This window comes from Arachis ipaensis, chromosome B10 (genome assembly GCF_059453495.1).
Source record: "Arachis ipaensis isolate K30076 ecotype BB chromosome B10, ASM5945349v1, whole genome shotgun sequence".
NCBI classification, from domain to species: domain Eukaryota; kingdom Viridiplantae; phylum Streptophyta; class Magnoliopsida; order Fabales; family Fabaceae; genus Arachis; species Arachis ipaensis.
In genome coordinates, this window is record NC_142435.1 from 87,468,185 (window position 1) to 87,483,829 (window position 15,645).

At 35.5% G+C, this 15,645-nt stretch overlaps 2 non-coding genes across 2 annotated transcripts; both read left to right on the forward strand.

The window, feature by feature from the left end:
* The first annotated feature begins 266 nt into the window (after positions 1 to 266).
* Positions 267 to 374, forward strand: LOC148580759 (small nucleolar RNA R71). Its single transcript, XR_015895951.1, has one exon. It is a non-coding gene; the product is annotated as a small nucleolar RNA R71 (small nucleolar RNA).
* Positions 375 to 11,033: 10,659 nt separating this feature from the next.
* LOC148580760 (small nucleolar RNA R71) lies at positions 11,034 to 11,141 on the forward strand. Its single transcript, XR_015895311.1, has one exon. It is a non-coding gene; the product is annotated as a small nucleolar RNA R71 (small nucleolar RNA).
* Positions 11,142 to 15,645: the final 4,504 nt, after the last annotated feature.

The following is a 15,645-nucleotide window of genomic DNA, read 5'->3' on the forward strand; positions in this document are numbered from 1 at the left end:
ACTTGCTGAGTCAATATTTTATTCTGAGCCAGTATGGCATTCAGAGTATCAATTTCAAGAACTCCCTTCTTCATAGGCGTCCCATTACACACAGGATTCCTCTCAGAAGTGTACATGAACTGGTTATTAGCAACCATATCAATGAGTTCTTGAGTTTCTGCAGGCGTTTTCTTTAGGTGAATGGATCCACCTGCAGAAGTATCCAATGACATTTTAGCCAATTCAGATAGACCATCATAGAATATATCTAGGATGCTCCATTCTAAAAGCATGTCAGAAGGACACTTTTTGGTCAGTTCTTTGTATCTCTTCCAAGCTTCATAGAGGGATTCACCTTCTTTCTGTCTGAAGGTCTGAACATCCACTCTAAGCTTACTCAGCTTTTGAGGAGGAAAGAACTTGGCTAAGAAAGCCTTGACCAGCTTATCCCAAGAGTTCAGGCTATCCTTAGGTTGAGAGTCCAACCATATTCTAGCTCTGTCTCTCACAGCATAAGGGAAAAGCATGAGCCTGTAGACTTTAGGATCTACTCCATTAGTCTTAACAGTATCACAGATCTGCAAGAATTCAGTTAAGAACTGAAAAGGATCTTCAGATGGAAGTCCATGAAACTTGCAGTTCTGCTGCATCAGAGAAACTAATTGAGGTTTCAGCTCAAAATTGTTTGCTCTAATGGCAGGAATGGAGATGCTTCTTCCATGTAAATTGGAATTAGGTGCAGTAAAGTCACCAAGAATCCTCCTTGCATTATTATTATTTTCGGCTGCCATCTCCTCTTCTTGTTCGAAAATTTCTGAAAGGTGCTTGCTGGATTGTTGTAATTTAGCTTCTCTTAGTTTCCTCTTCAGAGTCCCTTCAGGTTCTGGATCTGCTTCAACAAGAATGTTCTTGTCCTTGCTCCTGCTCATATGAAAAAGAAGGAAACAGAAAAATAATAATAGGGATCCTTTTTACCACAGGTATAGAGGTTCCCCTGTGCGAGTAGAAGAAGATATGGAGGAGTTGAGAGAGAAGGAGAATTTTCGAAAATTATTTTTGAAAAAGAGTTAGTGATTTTTGAAAATAGTTTTTGAAAAAGGTTAGTAATTTTTCGAAAATTAAAATAAAAAATTAAAATAATTAGTTAATTAAAAAGAAATTTTGAAAAAGAGGGAAGATATTTTCGAAAATTAGAGAGAGAGAGTTAGTTAGGTAGTTTTGAAAGAGATAAGAAACAAACAAAAAGTTAGTTAGTTAGTTGAAACAAATTTGAAAATCAATTTTGAAAAGATAAGAAGATAAGAAGTTAGAAAGGATATTTTAAAATCAAATTTTGAAAAAGATAAGATGAAGAGATATTTTTGAAAAGATATGATTGAAATTAGTTTTGAAAAAGATTTGATTTTTAAAATCACAATTAATGACTTGATTCACAAGAAATCACAAGATATGATTCTAGAACTCAAAGTTTGAATCTTTCTTAACAAGCAAGTAACAAACTTGAAATTTTTGAATCAAAACATTAATTGATGATGTTATTTTCGAAAATTAGGAGATAAAGATAAGAAAAAGATTTTTGAAAATAAATAAGAAAAATGAAAAAGATTTGATATTTGAAAAAGATTTTGAAAAAGATAAGATTTTTTTAAATTGAAAATTTGATTTGACACATAAAAACAACTAGATTTTAAAAAATTTTGAAAAAGTCAACTCAAATTTTCGAAATTTATGAGTGAAAAAGGAGAAGATATTTTTTTTTTTTTGAATTTTTATGATGAGAGAGAAAAACATGAAAAAGACTCAATGTATGAGAATTTTAGATCAAAACAATGAATGCATGCAAAAATGCTATGAATGTCAAGATGAACACCAAGAACACTTTGAAGATCATGATGAACATCAAGAACATATTTTTGAAAATTTTATATGCAAAGAAAACATGCAAGACACCAAACTTAGAGATATTTCATGTTTAGACACTATGAATGCAAAAATGCACATGAAAAACAAGAAAAGACACAAAACAAGAAAACATCAAGATCAAACAAGAAGACTTACCAAGAACAACTTGAAGATCATGAAGAACACCATGAATGCATGAATTTTTCGAAAAATGCAAGATGAACATGCAATTGACACCAAACTTACAATTTGACTCAAGACTCAAACAAGAAACATGAAATATTTTTGATTTTTATGATTTTTTTTAATTTTTGTATATTTTTTTCGAAAAAACATATAGGAAAAAGAAAATAAGGATTTCAAAATTTTTTAATATGAATTCCAGGAATCTTGTATTCTTAGTCTAAAGCTCCAATCCGAGGGATAGGCATGGCTTAATAGCCAGCCAAGCTTTAGTATGCTATTACATGCATTGAAGTGATTAGTTGAATCCTCAGCCCAAAGGAATTTGGACATGGCTTCATAGCCAGCCAGGATTCAACAAATCATCATGAAACACTAGAATTCATTCTTAAAAATTCTGAAGAAAAATAATTTTTGAAAAGATTTATTATTTTTTTTTATTTTTTTTTTTTCGAAAACAAAGGAGAAAATTTTTGAAAGATTTTTGAAAAATTTTTTTGAAAACTTTTTGAAAAAAAGAAGAAAATTACCCAATCTAAGCAACAAGATGAACCGTCAGTTGTTCAAACTCGAACAATCCCCGGCAACGGCGCCAAAAACTCTGTACACACGTCTTAATAAATCGTTTTTCATTCACAACTTCGATACAACTAACCAGCAAGTGCACTGGGTCGTCCAAGTAATAAACCTTACGTGAGTAAGGGTCGATCCCACGGAGATTGTTGGTATGAAGCAAGATATGGTCACCTTGTAAATCTCAGTCAGGCGGATATAAAATAGTTATGGAGTTTTCGAACATAAATAATAAATAGATAGAAAATAAGGATAGAAACACTTATGTATATCATTGGTGAGAATTTCAGATAAGTGTATAGAGATGCTTTCGTTCCTCTGAACCTCTGCTTTCCTGCTATCTTCATCCAATTAGTCTCACTCCTTTCCATGGCTCGCTTTATGTAAGGACATCACCGTTGTCAATGGCTAACTTTTATCCTCTCTGGAAAATGCTCCGATGCGCTGTCACTGCATGGCTAATCGTCTGGAGGCATCACCCTTGCCAATGGCTGCATCCTATCCTCTTGTGAAAATGGTCCAAATGCTCTATCACAGCACGGCTAATCATCTGAGGTTCTCGATCATACTGGAATAGGATTCACCCTCCTTTTGCGTCTGTCACTACGCCCAGCACTCGCGAGTTTGAAGTTCGTCACAGTCATTCAATCCCAGAGTCCTACTCGGAATACCACAGACAAGGTTTAGACTTTCCGGACTCTCATGAATGCCGCCATCAATCTAGCTTATACCACGAAGATTCTGATTAAGAGATCTAAGAGATACTCATTCAATCTAAGGTAGAACAGAAGTGGTTGTCAAGCACGCGTTCATAGGGAATGATGATGATTGTCACTTTCATCACATTCAGGTTGAAGTGCGAATGAATATCTTAGAAGCGGAATAAGTTGAATTGAATAGAAAAACAGTAGTACTTTGCATTAATCTTTGAGGAACAGCAGAGCTCCACACCTTAATCTATGGAGTGCAGAAACTCTACCGTATGAAAATACATAAGTGATAATGGTTCAGGCATGGCCAAATGGCCAGCCCCCATGAAAGTCTAAGATAGCATAAAACTTATCAAAGATGATCCGAAGATGTCTAATACAATAGTAAAAAGTCCTATTTATAATAAACTAGCTACTAGGGTTTACAGAAGTAAGTAATTGATGCATAAATCCACTTCCGGAGCCCACTTGGTGTGTGCTTGGGCTGAGCTTGAATGTTACACGTGCAGAGGTTATTCTGGAGTTGAACGCCAGTTTGTAACGTATTTCTGGCGTTCAACTCTGGCTTGTGACGTGTTTCTGGCATTTAACTCCAGATAGCAGCGTAGAACTGGCGTTCAACACTCTTTTACGTCACCTAAACTCAGCCAAAGTATGAACTATTATATATTTCTGGAAAGCCCTGGATGTCTACTTTCCAACGCAGTTAGAAGCGTGCTATTCTGAGTTCTGTAGCTCCAGAAAATCCACTTTGAGTGCAGGGAGGTCAGAATCCAACAACATCAGCAGTCCTTCTTCAACCTCTGAATCTGATTTTTGCTCAAGTCCCTCAATTTCAGCCAGAAAATATCTGAAATCATAGAAAAATACACAAACTCATAGTAAAGTCTTGAAATGTGAATTTAACATAAAAACTAATGAAAACATCCCTAAAAGTAACTAGATTCTACTAAAAACATACTAAAAACAATGCCAAAAAGCGTATAAATTATCCGCTCATCAGTTGTCTAGAAATTTGCGGATAAATCGTCGTTGCAAGTATAGTTTCTAAATCTTCAAAAATCCTTTCATACAAACGTTTTGGTTGTCACAAGTAACAAACCCCTTTGAAATTGATAACCGAATATTCAAACCTCGGGTCGTCTTCTCAAGGAATTGCAGGGAGGTATGTTCTTATTATTGGTTATGAGTTTGTAAATTGGGATTTTGGAAGTAAGGAGGGAATATGTTATATGACAAGTAAAATAAAATAGTAATAATAAAATCTCTGGGCAATGTATAAGAATTGGAATTCCTATCCTAGTTATCCTTATCAAGTGTGAAGAGAATTGGGTTTTAATCCCACTTGGTCAGCCTTTATTAAACAAAGGAAGGTTAAGTGGACTGATTAGCTTGATTTAGTTGATATAGAGTTGCATGAAATTGATCCGCTGCTTCCTTGAGATGATCCCTTGATTCTTCCTTCACTAATTCTTCAACCACTCCTTCGACTTCAGGGGTTTTTACTACCTTCACCTTTAGGGCCTCCTCTAGCTCCTTATGAAGTATGGATTCGCGAAGATGATCCCTTCTCTCTTGTTCCATGTCAATAGCATCATTGGGATCATGTTGCTCCTGGATTGATGGATGTGGGTGGTCTTCCATGGATGGTGGTGATGGGATGGAGAGATCATTCTGTGGTTGAAAAAGAAGTGCACTAGAGCTTGAGGGTTGATTGTTGAAGGTATTTGGTGGTCTGATTTGGGCGACGAGAGCTTGTATAGTAGAGTTTAGATCAGTAAGTGCTTTCTCCATGGAGGTTTGGGGTGGATAGGAGCGTTCATTTGGCTTATAAGGTGGATGGTATGGTGGATACGGGATAGGGTCATATAGAGGTGAATGGCGGAAAGGGGCTTGTGAGTATGGTGGTCCAAGGTCATGTTGAGGAAAGGGTTCATAGGCATATGGTGGTGGTTGTTGATAGTCTATTGGAGGTGATTGTTGCCATGAGGGTTGATCAAATCCTTGTGGCTCCTCCCATCTTTGATTGTTCCAACTTTGATGCTTGTTCGCATTGTAATTTCTTCTTCCTGCAACATAATTGTAACCAGACTCATAGCCAAAGGGGTGAGAGTTCATAGTAGCAAATAAAAATTAAAAACGACAATAAAAATAAATTTTAAATTAAAAGGTTATTTAAATTTTGAATTTGAAAATTAAAATTTGAAATTTGAATTTTAAATTTTTGAAATTTGAATTTTGAAATTTGAGATTTGAAATTTGAAAAATTTTTAAAATTGAATTTTGAAAATTTTTAAATTTGAATTTTGAAATTTGATTTTTAAATTTTGAATTTTTGAATTTAATAAGGAAAGAGAAAAACAATAAAATGAATCCAAACTTAAAAATTTTTAGATCAAAACGAAGAAAACAACTAAGAACAACTTGAAGGTCAAGATGAACACGAAGAACAACTTGAAGATCAAGATGAACACCAAAAAAATATTTTTTGAAAAATTTTTAATAATTAAATAAAAACCAATAACTTCTTAATTTATGAAAAAAGAAAAAATAAAAACAAATAAACAAGCAAAAAGAAAAATATTTACAATAACCAATAATAAGGCACACGTTTGCAATTCCCCGGCAACGGCGCCATTTTGATGAGAGGACTTTTGCATGGTCTAGAAATTTGCGGATAAATCCTCGTTGCAAGTATAGTTTCTAAACCTTTAAAAGTCCTTTCGTACAAATCTTTTGGTTGTCATAAGTAACAAACCCTTTAAAATTGATAACCGAGTATTTAAACCTCGGGTCGTCTTCTCATGGAATTGCAGGGAGGTATGTTCTTATTATTGGTTATAAGTTTGCAAATTGGGGTTTTGGAAGTAAGGAGGGAATATGTTATATGACAAGTAAAATAAAATAATAATAATAAAATCTCTTGGCAAGGTATAAGAATTGGAATTCCTATCCTAGTTATCCTTATCAGGTGTGAGGGGAATTGGGTTTTAATCCCACTTGGTCAGCCTTTATTGAACAAAGGAAGGTTAAGTGGACTGATTAGCTTGATTTAGTTGATATAGAGTTGCATGAAATCGATCCGCTGCTTCCTTGAGATGATCCCTTGATTCTTCCTTCACTAATTCTTCAACCACTCCTTCGACTTCAAGGGTTTTTACTACCTTCACCTTTAGGGCCTCCTCTAGCTCCTTATGAAGTATGGATTCACGAAGATGATCCCTTCTCTCTTGTTCCATGTCAATAGCATCATTGGGATCATGTTGCTCATGGATTGATGGATGTGGGTGCTCTTCCATGGATGGTGGTGACGGGATGGAGAGATCATTCTGTGGTTGAAAAGGAAGTGCACTAGAGCTTGAGGGTTGATTGTTGAAGGTATTTGGTGGTCTGATTTGGGCGACGAGAGCTTGTATAGTAGAGTTTAGATCAGTAAGTGCTTTCTCCATGGAGGTTTGGGGTGGATAGGAGGGTTCATTTGGCTTATAAGGTGGTTGGTATGGTGGATACGGGTTAGGGTCATATGGAGGTGAATGGCGGAAAGGGGCTTGTGAGTATGGTGGTCCAAGGTCATATTGAGGAAATGATTCATAGGCATATGGTGGTGGTTGTTGATAGTCCATTGGAGGTGGTTGTTGCCATGAGGGTTGATCAAATCCTTGTGGCTCCTCCCATATTTGATTGTTCCAACTTTGATGATTGTTCTCATTGTAATTTCTTCTTCCTGCAACATAATTGTAACCAGACTCATAGCCAAAGGGGTGAGAGTTCATAGTAGCAAATAAAAATTAAAAACGACAATAAAAATAAATTTTAAATTAAAAGGTTATTTAAATTTTGAAAATTTTTAAATTTGAATTTTGAAATTTGATTTTGAAATTTTGAATTTTTGAATTTAATAAGGAAAGAAAAAAACATTAAAATGACACCAAACTTAAAAATTTTTAGATCAAAACAAAGAAAACAACTAAGAACAACTTGAAGGTCAAGATGAACACGAAGAACAACTTGAAGATCAAGATGAACACCAAAAAAAAATTTTTTGAAAAATTTTTAATAATAAAATAAAAACCAATAACCTCTTAATTTATGAAAAAAGCAAAAATAAACACAAAAATAAAAACAAATAAACAAGCAAAATGTAAAAATATTTACAATAACCAATAATAAGGCACGCGTTTGCAATTCTCTGGCAACGGCGCCATTTTGATGAGAGGACTTTTGCATGGTCTAGAAATTTGCAAATAAATCCTCGTTGCAAGTATAGTTTCTAAACCTTCAAAAGTCCTTTCGTACAAATGTTTTGGTTGTCACAAGTAACAAACCCCTTTAAAATTGATAACCGAGTATTTAAACCTCGGGTGGTCTTCTCAAGGAATTGCAGGGAGGTATGTTCTTATTATTGGTTATAAGTTTGTAAATTGGGGTTTTGGAAGTAAGGAGGGAATATGTTATATGACAAGTAAAATAAAATAATAATAATAAAATCTCTTAGCAAGGTATAAGAATTGAAATTTCTATCCTAGTTATCCTTATCAGGTGTGAAGGGAATTAGGTTTTAATCCCACTTGGTCAGCCTTTATTGAACAAAGGAAGGTTAAGTGGACTGATTAGCTTGATTCTTCAAGTCCTAGTCAACTCCTGTGGAGAGACTAGTGTAAGAGCAATTCTAGCTCAAGCAGAATCTGCCAATTTCAATCACTTGCTGAGTTTGATAACTCAAGTACTACCAATCACTTGACCAAAGCCAAAATGGAGAAAAAAATATCTAAATTAAATTGAAAGCAATCTTAAACAGAGCAAAGCAATCTTAAATCTGAAATACCTCAAATAACATTAATTAAGAAAATTATATGTAACATGGAAGAGTTCATAAATTAAATTAGGAAAATAAATAAAAATAAAGAACCTGGGATTGAGAGCCACTCCTAAAACTAAGAGAAATCCTAAATCCTAATCCTAAGAGAGAGGAGAGAACCTCTCTCTCTAAAAATTACATCTACTCCTAAAATTGTGAATATGAAAGCTTGTTGATGAATGAATGCATTCCCCCACTTTAGAGACTCTAATTTGTGTTTTCTGGGCCACAAACTGGGTCAGAAACAACCCAGAATTCGCTGGTTGCGAATTCAAACACGTTGATTTTTTGTCACTGCGACGCGGCCGCATGGTGCACGCAGTCGCATCACCTAGCGTCAGGGAAACTATGGCATATTATATATCAAATCGAAGCCCCGGATGTTAGCTTTCCAACACAACTAAAGCCGTATCGTTTGGACCTCAGTAGCTAAAGTTATAGTCGTTTGAGTGCGAAGAGGTCAGGCTGGACAGCTTAGCAATTTCTCCAACTTCTTGTATTCCTTCCACTTTTGCATGCTTCCTTTCTATCCTCTGAGCCATTCCTGCCCTGTAATCCCTGAAATCACTTAACACACATATCAACGCATCTAATGGTAATAAGAGAGGATTAATATTAGCAAATTAAGATCAAAGAAGCATGTTTTCAATCAAAGCACATAATTAGGAAGGTAAATGTAAAACCATGCAAATAGCATGAATAAGTGGGTAAAGAGTTGATAAAATCTACTCAATTAAGCACAAGATAAACCATAAAATAGTGGTTTATCAAACGCCCTTAGAGTGTAATCCTGGCGTTTAACGCCAGACTGCTGCTTGTTTCTAGCGTTAAACGCCAGCTTTTCTCCCTTTCTTGGCGTTTAACGCCAACTTGGTGCTCTATTCTGGCGTTAAACGCCAGTCTGGTGCCTCTTTTTGGCGTTAAACGCCAGCTTGATACTTGTTTCTAGCGTTAAACGCCAGTCTGATGCTTCTTACTGGCGTTTAAACGCCAGTAAGCTTATCCTCCAAGGTGTGCTGTTTTTAATGTTGTTTTTCATTCTATTTTTTATTTTTCAATTGTTTTTGTGACTTCACATGATCATCAACCTAAAGAGAATATAAAATAACAATGGAAAATAAATATTGTTAAATAATATTGGGTTGCCTCCCAACAAGCGTTTCTTTAATGTCAATATCTTGACAGTGAGCTCTCATGGAGCCTCACAGATAATCAGAGCAAGGTTGGGGCCTCTCAACACCAAACTTAGAGTTTGAATGTGGGGATTTTGTTTGACTCTGTATTGAGAGAAGCTTTTCATGCTTCCTCTCCATGGTTACAGAAGGAGAACATTGAGTCTTGAATACAAGGTAGTCCTCATTCAACTGAAGGAACAACTCTCCTCTGTCAACATCAATCACAACTTTTGCTGCGGCTAGGAAGGGTCTGCCAAGGATGATGGATTCATCCTCATGCTTCCCAGTGTCTAGGATTATGAAATCAGCAGGGATGTAAAGGCCTTCAACCTTTACTAGCACGTCCTCTACTAGTTCATAAGCCTATTTCATTGATTTGTCTGCCATCTCTAGTGAGATTCTTGTAGCTTGTACCTCAAAGATTCCCAGTTTCTCCATTACAGAGAGTGGCATGAGGTTTATCCCTGACCCCAGGTTACACAGAGCCTTATCAAAGGTCATGGTGCCTATGGTACAAGGTATGAAGAATTTTCCGGGATCCGGTTTCTTCTGAGGTAATGTCTGCCTCATTAATACATTCAGATCATTGGTGAACACGGGGGGTTCATCCTTCCAAGTCTCATTACCAAATAACTTGGCATTCAGCTTCATGATTGCTCCTAGATATTTAGCAACTTGCTCTTCAGTGATGTCTTCATCCTCTTCAGAGGAAGAATATTCATCAGAGCTCATGAATGGCAGAAGGAAGTTCAATGGAATCTCTATGGTCTCTGTATGAGCCTCAGATTCCTTTGGTTCCTCAAAGGGAAACTCCTTTCTCTCCAGAGAACGTCCCATGAGGCTTTTCTCACTAGGACTCATGTCCTCCTCACTCTCTCCAGGTTTGGCCATGTTGGTTATGGTTATGGCCTTGCACTCTCTCTTGGAATTTTCTTCTGTATTGCTTGGGAGAGTATTGGGAGGAGTTTTGGTAATCTTCTTATTCAGATGACACACCTGTGCCTCCAAATTTCTAATGGAGGACCTTGTTTCATTCATGAAACTTAGTGTGGTCTTGGATAGATCAGAGACTATGGTTGCCAGGCCAGAATGGCTCTGTTCAGAATTCTCTGTCTGTTGCTGAGAAAATGATGGAAAAAGCTTGCTATTGCTAAACCTATTTCGTCCACCATTATTATTAAAGCCTTGTTGAGGCTTCTGTTGGTCCTTCCATGAGAAATTTGGATGATTTCACCATGAAGGATTATAGGTGTTTCCATAGGGTTCTCCCATGTAATTCACCTCTGCCATTGCAGGATTCTCAGGATCATAAGCTTCTTCTTCAGAAGATGCTTCTTTAGTACTGTTGGATGTAGCTTGCAATCCATTCAGACTCTGAGAAATCATATTGACTTGCTGAGTCAATATTTTGTTCTGAGCCAATATGGCATTCAGAGTATCAATTTCAAGAACTCCCTTCTTCTGAGGCGTCCCATTGTTCACAGGATTCCTCTCAGAGGTGTACATGAACTGGTTATTTGCAACCATTTCAGTGAGTTCCTGAGCTTCTGCAGGGGTTTTCAGATGAAGAGATCCTCCTGCAGAATAGTCCAATGACATTTTTGACAACTCAGACAGACCATCATAGAATATACATATGATGCTCCATTCTGAAAGCATGTCAGTAGGACACCTTTTGATCAATTGCTTATATCTTTCCCAAGCTTCATAGAAGGACTCACCTTCCTTCTGTCTGAAGGTTTGGATTTCCACTCTAAGCTTGCTCATCTTTTGAGATGGAAAGAATTTGGCCAGGAAAGCATTGACTAGCTTTTCCCAAGAGTTCAGGCTTTTCTTAAGTTGTGAATCCAACCATGTTCTAGCTCTGTCTCTTATAGCAAAAAGGAAAGCATAAGCCTGTAGACCTTAGGATCAACTCAATTGGTCTTGACAGTGTCACAGATTTGCAAGAATTCAGCTAAGAACTGATGAAGATCTTCCAATGGAAGTCCATGAAACTTGCAATTCTACTGCATCAGAGAAACTAATTGAGGCTTAAGCTCAAAGTTGTTTGCTCCAATGGCAGGAATTGAGATGCTTCTTCCACAGAAGTCAGAAGAAGGTGCAATGAAGTCACCAAGCATCTTCCTTGTATAGTTGGCATTTTTGTTATTTGGTTTGGCAATGTCTCCTTCTTTTTCGAAAATTTCTGTCAGGTCCTCTCCAGAGGGTTGTGCTTTAGCTTCTCTTAGTTTCCTCTTAAGAGTCTTTTCAAGTTCAGGATCAGCTTCAATAAGAATGTATTTGTCTCTGTTCCTGCTCATATGAAAAAGAAGAGAACAAAAAATAATAGGAATCATCTATGTTACAATATAGTGATTCCTTTATGTGAGTAGAAGAAGAGAAGAATAGAAGAAGGAGAAGAGAAAAATTCGAACACAGTGAAGAAGATGGGGTTCGAATTTTGAGTGGAAGAGGAGTGTTAGTAGATAAATAAATAAATAGAAGGAGATGAAAGAGAGAGAATTTTGAATTTAAAAAGAATAAAAGGAAAATATTTTTGTTTTTATTTTAATTATTAGTTATAATTCAAAAATTAAAAATAGAAATAAAATTAAAATTAAAATTTGAAACAATTAGTTAATTAAAAAGAATTTTGAAAAAGTGGGTAGGAGTTTTCGAAAATTAGAGAGAGAAAATTAGTTAGGTGGTTTTGAAAAATATATGATTGAAATAGAAAACTTTTAAAATCAAACCAAAAAGTCAAGTAGTTAATTGAAAAAGATTTGAAAATCAAATTTGAAAAGATAGGAAGTTAGAAAAGATAAGAGGTTAGGAAAGATTTTGAAATTAAGTTTTGAGAAATATATGATTGAAATTTATTTTAAAAAAGATTTGAAAAAAATTTAAAAAGATTTGATTTTTAAAAGTAAAGTTAATTACTTGACTAACAAGAAACAAAAAGATATGATTCTAAAATTCAAAGATTGCACCTTTCTTACTAGGCAAGTAACAACATGAAAATTTTTTGAATTAAAACATTAAATGTTAGTGAGATTTTCGAAAATATGAAGTAAGAATAAGAAAAAGATTTTGAAAATCAATTAAAAAAAATTTCGAAAATATGTAAAGATAAATGAAAAAGATTTGATTTTTGAAAAAGATTTGAAAAGATAGAATTTTGAAATTGAAATTGATGAGTAAAACAAGGAAAGATATATTTTTTATTTTTGGATTTTTAGTAAAGAGAGAGAAAAAAACCAAATTGAAACAAAGCATATAAATTATGAATCAAAACAACTAATGCATGCAAGAACACTTTGAATGTCAATATGAACACCAAGAACACTTTGAAGATCAAGATGAACATCAAGACTTATTTTTGAAAATTTTTAAGAAAAGAAAAACATGCAAGACACCAAACTTAGAAATTTTCAATGTTTAGACACTAACAAATTGAAAATGCATATGAAAAATAAGAAAAAATACAAAACAAGAAAATGCAAAGATCAAACAAAGAAGATCATCAAGAACAACTTGAAGATCATGAAGAACACCATGCATGAGTTTTTCAAAAATTTTTTAGAAAAATAGAAAAGGATGCAATTAACACCAAACTTAAAATTTGACACTAGACTCAAACAGGAAACATAAAATTATTTTTGGTTTTATGATTTTATTAAATTTTTTTTTGTATTTTTCAAAAATTATTTGGAAAAAGAAAAATAAGGATTTCAAAATTTTTTATGAGAATTCCAGGAATCATGCAATGTTAGTCTAAAGCTTCAGTCTAAAAAGATTAGACATGGCTAACCAAGCTTCAGCAGGACATTACATACAACAGCCAAATTGATGGGAATCAATTAGCTTCTGTGATGATAAAAGCATCATCTAAAACTCTAGAATTCATTCTTAAAAATTTAGAAGTCATACAATAATTTATTTTTTTTAAATTTTTTGAAAATAAAAATAATAAAAACAAAAATCTTAAAATTAAAATAAAATTACCTAATTTGAGCAACAAAATGAACCGTCAGTTGTCCAAACTCGAACAATCCCCAGCAACAGCGCCAAAAAATTGGTGCACAAAATTGTGATCTCAACTGCGCCAACAGCTGATGCCAGGGCATCTTGGCTAGTTTTACTAGCCATTTTTTGTATGCTTTAGGTTGGTTTCATGCATTTTTCTAGGAAATAAGCAAGTATTTGGATGAAAATGCATTCAAACCATGATTCAAGCAAACATTGTGAATTTTGAATGATTTCATGAGAATTATGCATGAATTGAATGATAAAATGGATGATGCATGATCCCATGATTAAGAGCAAGACTTTGATGCACTTTGTTTGATTGATTTCAGGTAACAAGAAGCAGAGAAGAGCCACGTTAGTGGCTACGATAGTGCCACTAATGTGGCCATTAACGTGGAAGAAAAGAGAAGCCTTAACGTTAGTAAAAAAGTTAGTGGCATTAACTTTGAAGAAGGAGAGCATGGAACGTTAGTGGTAAAAGTAAACACCATTAACGTTAGCGACGGGCAAGAAGACCCACGTTAGTCTCCACGTTAGTTACATTAACGTGGGAACTAACGTGGAAGGAAATAGAAAAACCAACGTTAGTGGAAAAAGTGAACGCCACTAACGTTTGCAAAGGCTAGAACACCCACGTTAGCTTCCACGTTAGTTACATTAACGTGGGAACTAACGTGGAAGGAAAGGGAAACGCCACTAACGTTTGCGAAGCAAACAAGGACCCATGTTAATGGCCACGTTAGTTACACTAACGTGGACATTAACGTAGGCAAAAATCTCACCCGGCAGCCTAACCATGCCTTCTTCAAACAAGAATAACTTGAGCCACAACGCTCCAAATGAGGTGATTCCAGTGGCATTGGAAAGTAGGATTCCAGAGCTTTCCAAGCATATATGGAACTACATGGTGGACACTAAATTTGAGGGAGAAAACCTGCCCCAAAAGTGCAAAGATGAACATGGTATCAACCTATAGTAAGGCTAGCTGACCTCTTCACCTTCCAAGAACTGTAACTCGAGCTGCAGAGCTCCAAATGATGCGCTTCCAAAGGCGTTGGAAAGTATACATCCAAAGCTTTCTAACAATATATAATAGTATGGGGTGGATAGTAAGTTTAAACTTCAGAACCTGGCAATATTCATCCCTTGATCGCTAACGTTATTGTGACTCACGTTTTCCAGTAACGCTAGCGACTATGCCAACGACCTTGTCCACTTCAAAGGAGCATAACTTGAGTTACAGAGGTCCAATTGAGGTGATTCTAGTTGCGTTAGAAAGCTGACATTCAGAACTTTCCAACGATATATAATACTCTATAGTGGGCATGAAATTGTAGCACAAACAAGAGGCATCTTTTAAGCCCCAAAAACATCAACTGGGTAGCAAGTTTGACGTTAGCCACACTAACTTTAGCACTAACGCCACACTTGTAGCGTTAGTATGGCTAACGGCAGCAATAATGCCAAGTCACCCTAGACCTCAATTTGATTCACTTCTCTCTCAAGTCCACCTCAAAGCTCAAGGAAGCAAGCCCACAAGTGTCAACCAATCAAGGCCACAAGAAGCATCTAGAATAGGAATTTTCATTTAATTGTAATTTGCTTTTAATTTCATTTTGTAATTTAGGAGAGCCTATATAAGGGCCTTAGTTTTTACATTCAAGGGGGGACTGAAATGGGACGGACATTTGGGGAATTGGGGATTGAAGAGGGGTCTTCGGACTCCCTCCCCTCACACACTTTTCCTTCTCTTTCTTTTCTTTGTACTTTTCATTTATGAATTTTGAAGCTTCAATTTTAGTTTTAATCTTCATCTTTACTTTTCTAAACTTTCTTTCTTTTCTATTTTGGTAGAGCAATGATCAACTAACTCTTTTCATTGGGTTAGAGAGCTCTATTGTGATTCAATGGATCAATTATAGTTCTTATTCTTCTTCTTCTTTCTTTTCTCTTGATTTTACTAGAGAGCTTTCGATCTTCATCCAATTGGGTAATTGTCTCGGAAGAGAAATTGCTCATACTTGGATTTCCTCTGAACCTTGGAAGAGGAACGAGGAAATCATGCTAGAAATGCTCTCTCACATTGAATTAGGTTGGGGGTTGGATGGATATTGTGACATTTAATCCTACCAATACTTTGATCTATGAATGTGTGTGGTATAATCAATGACCAAACTTCATCTCTTCCCATGAGCAATTAAATCAAGGAATTGGGAATTGTTCAAGCTTAGAGAGATTGGATTGCCAAGGAATT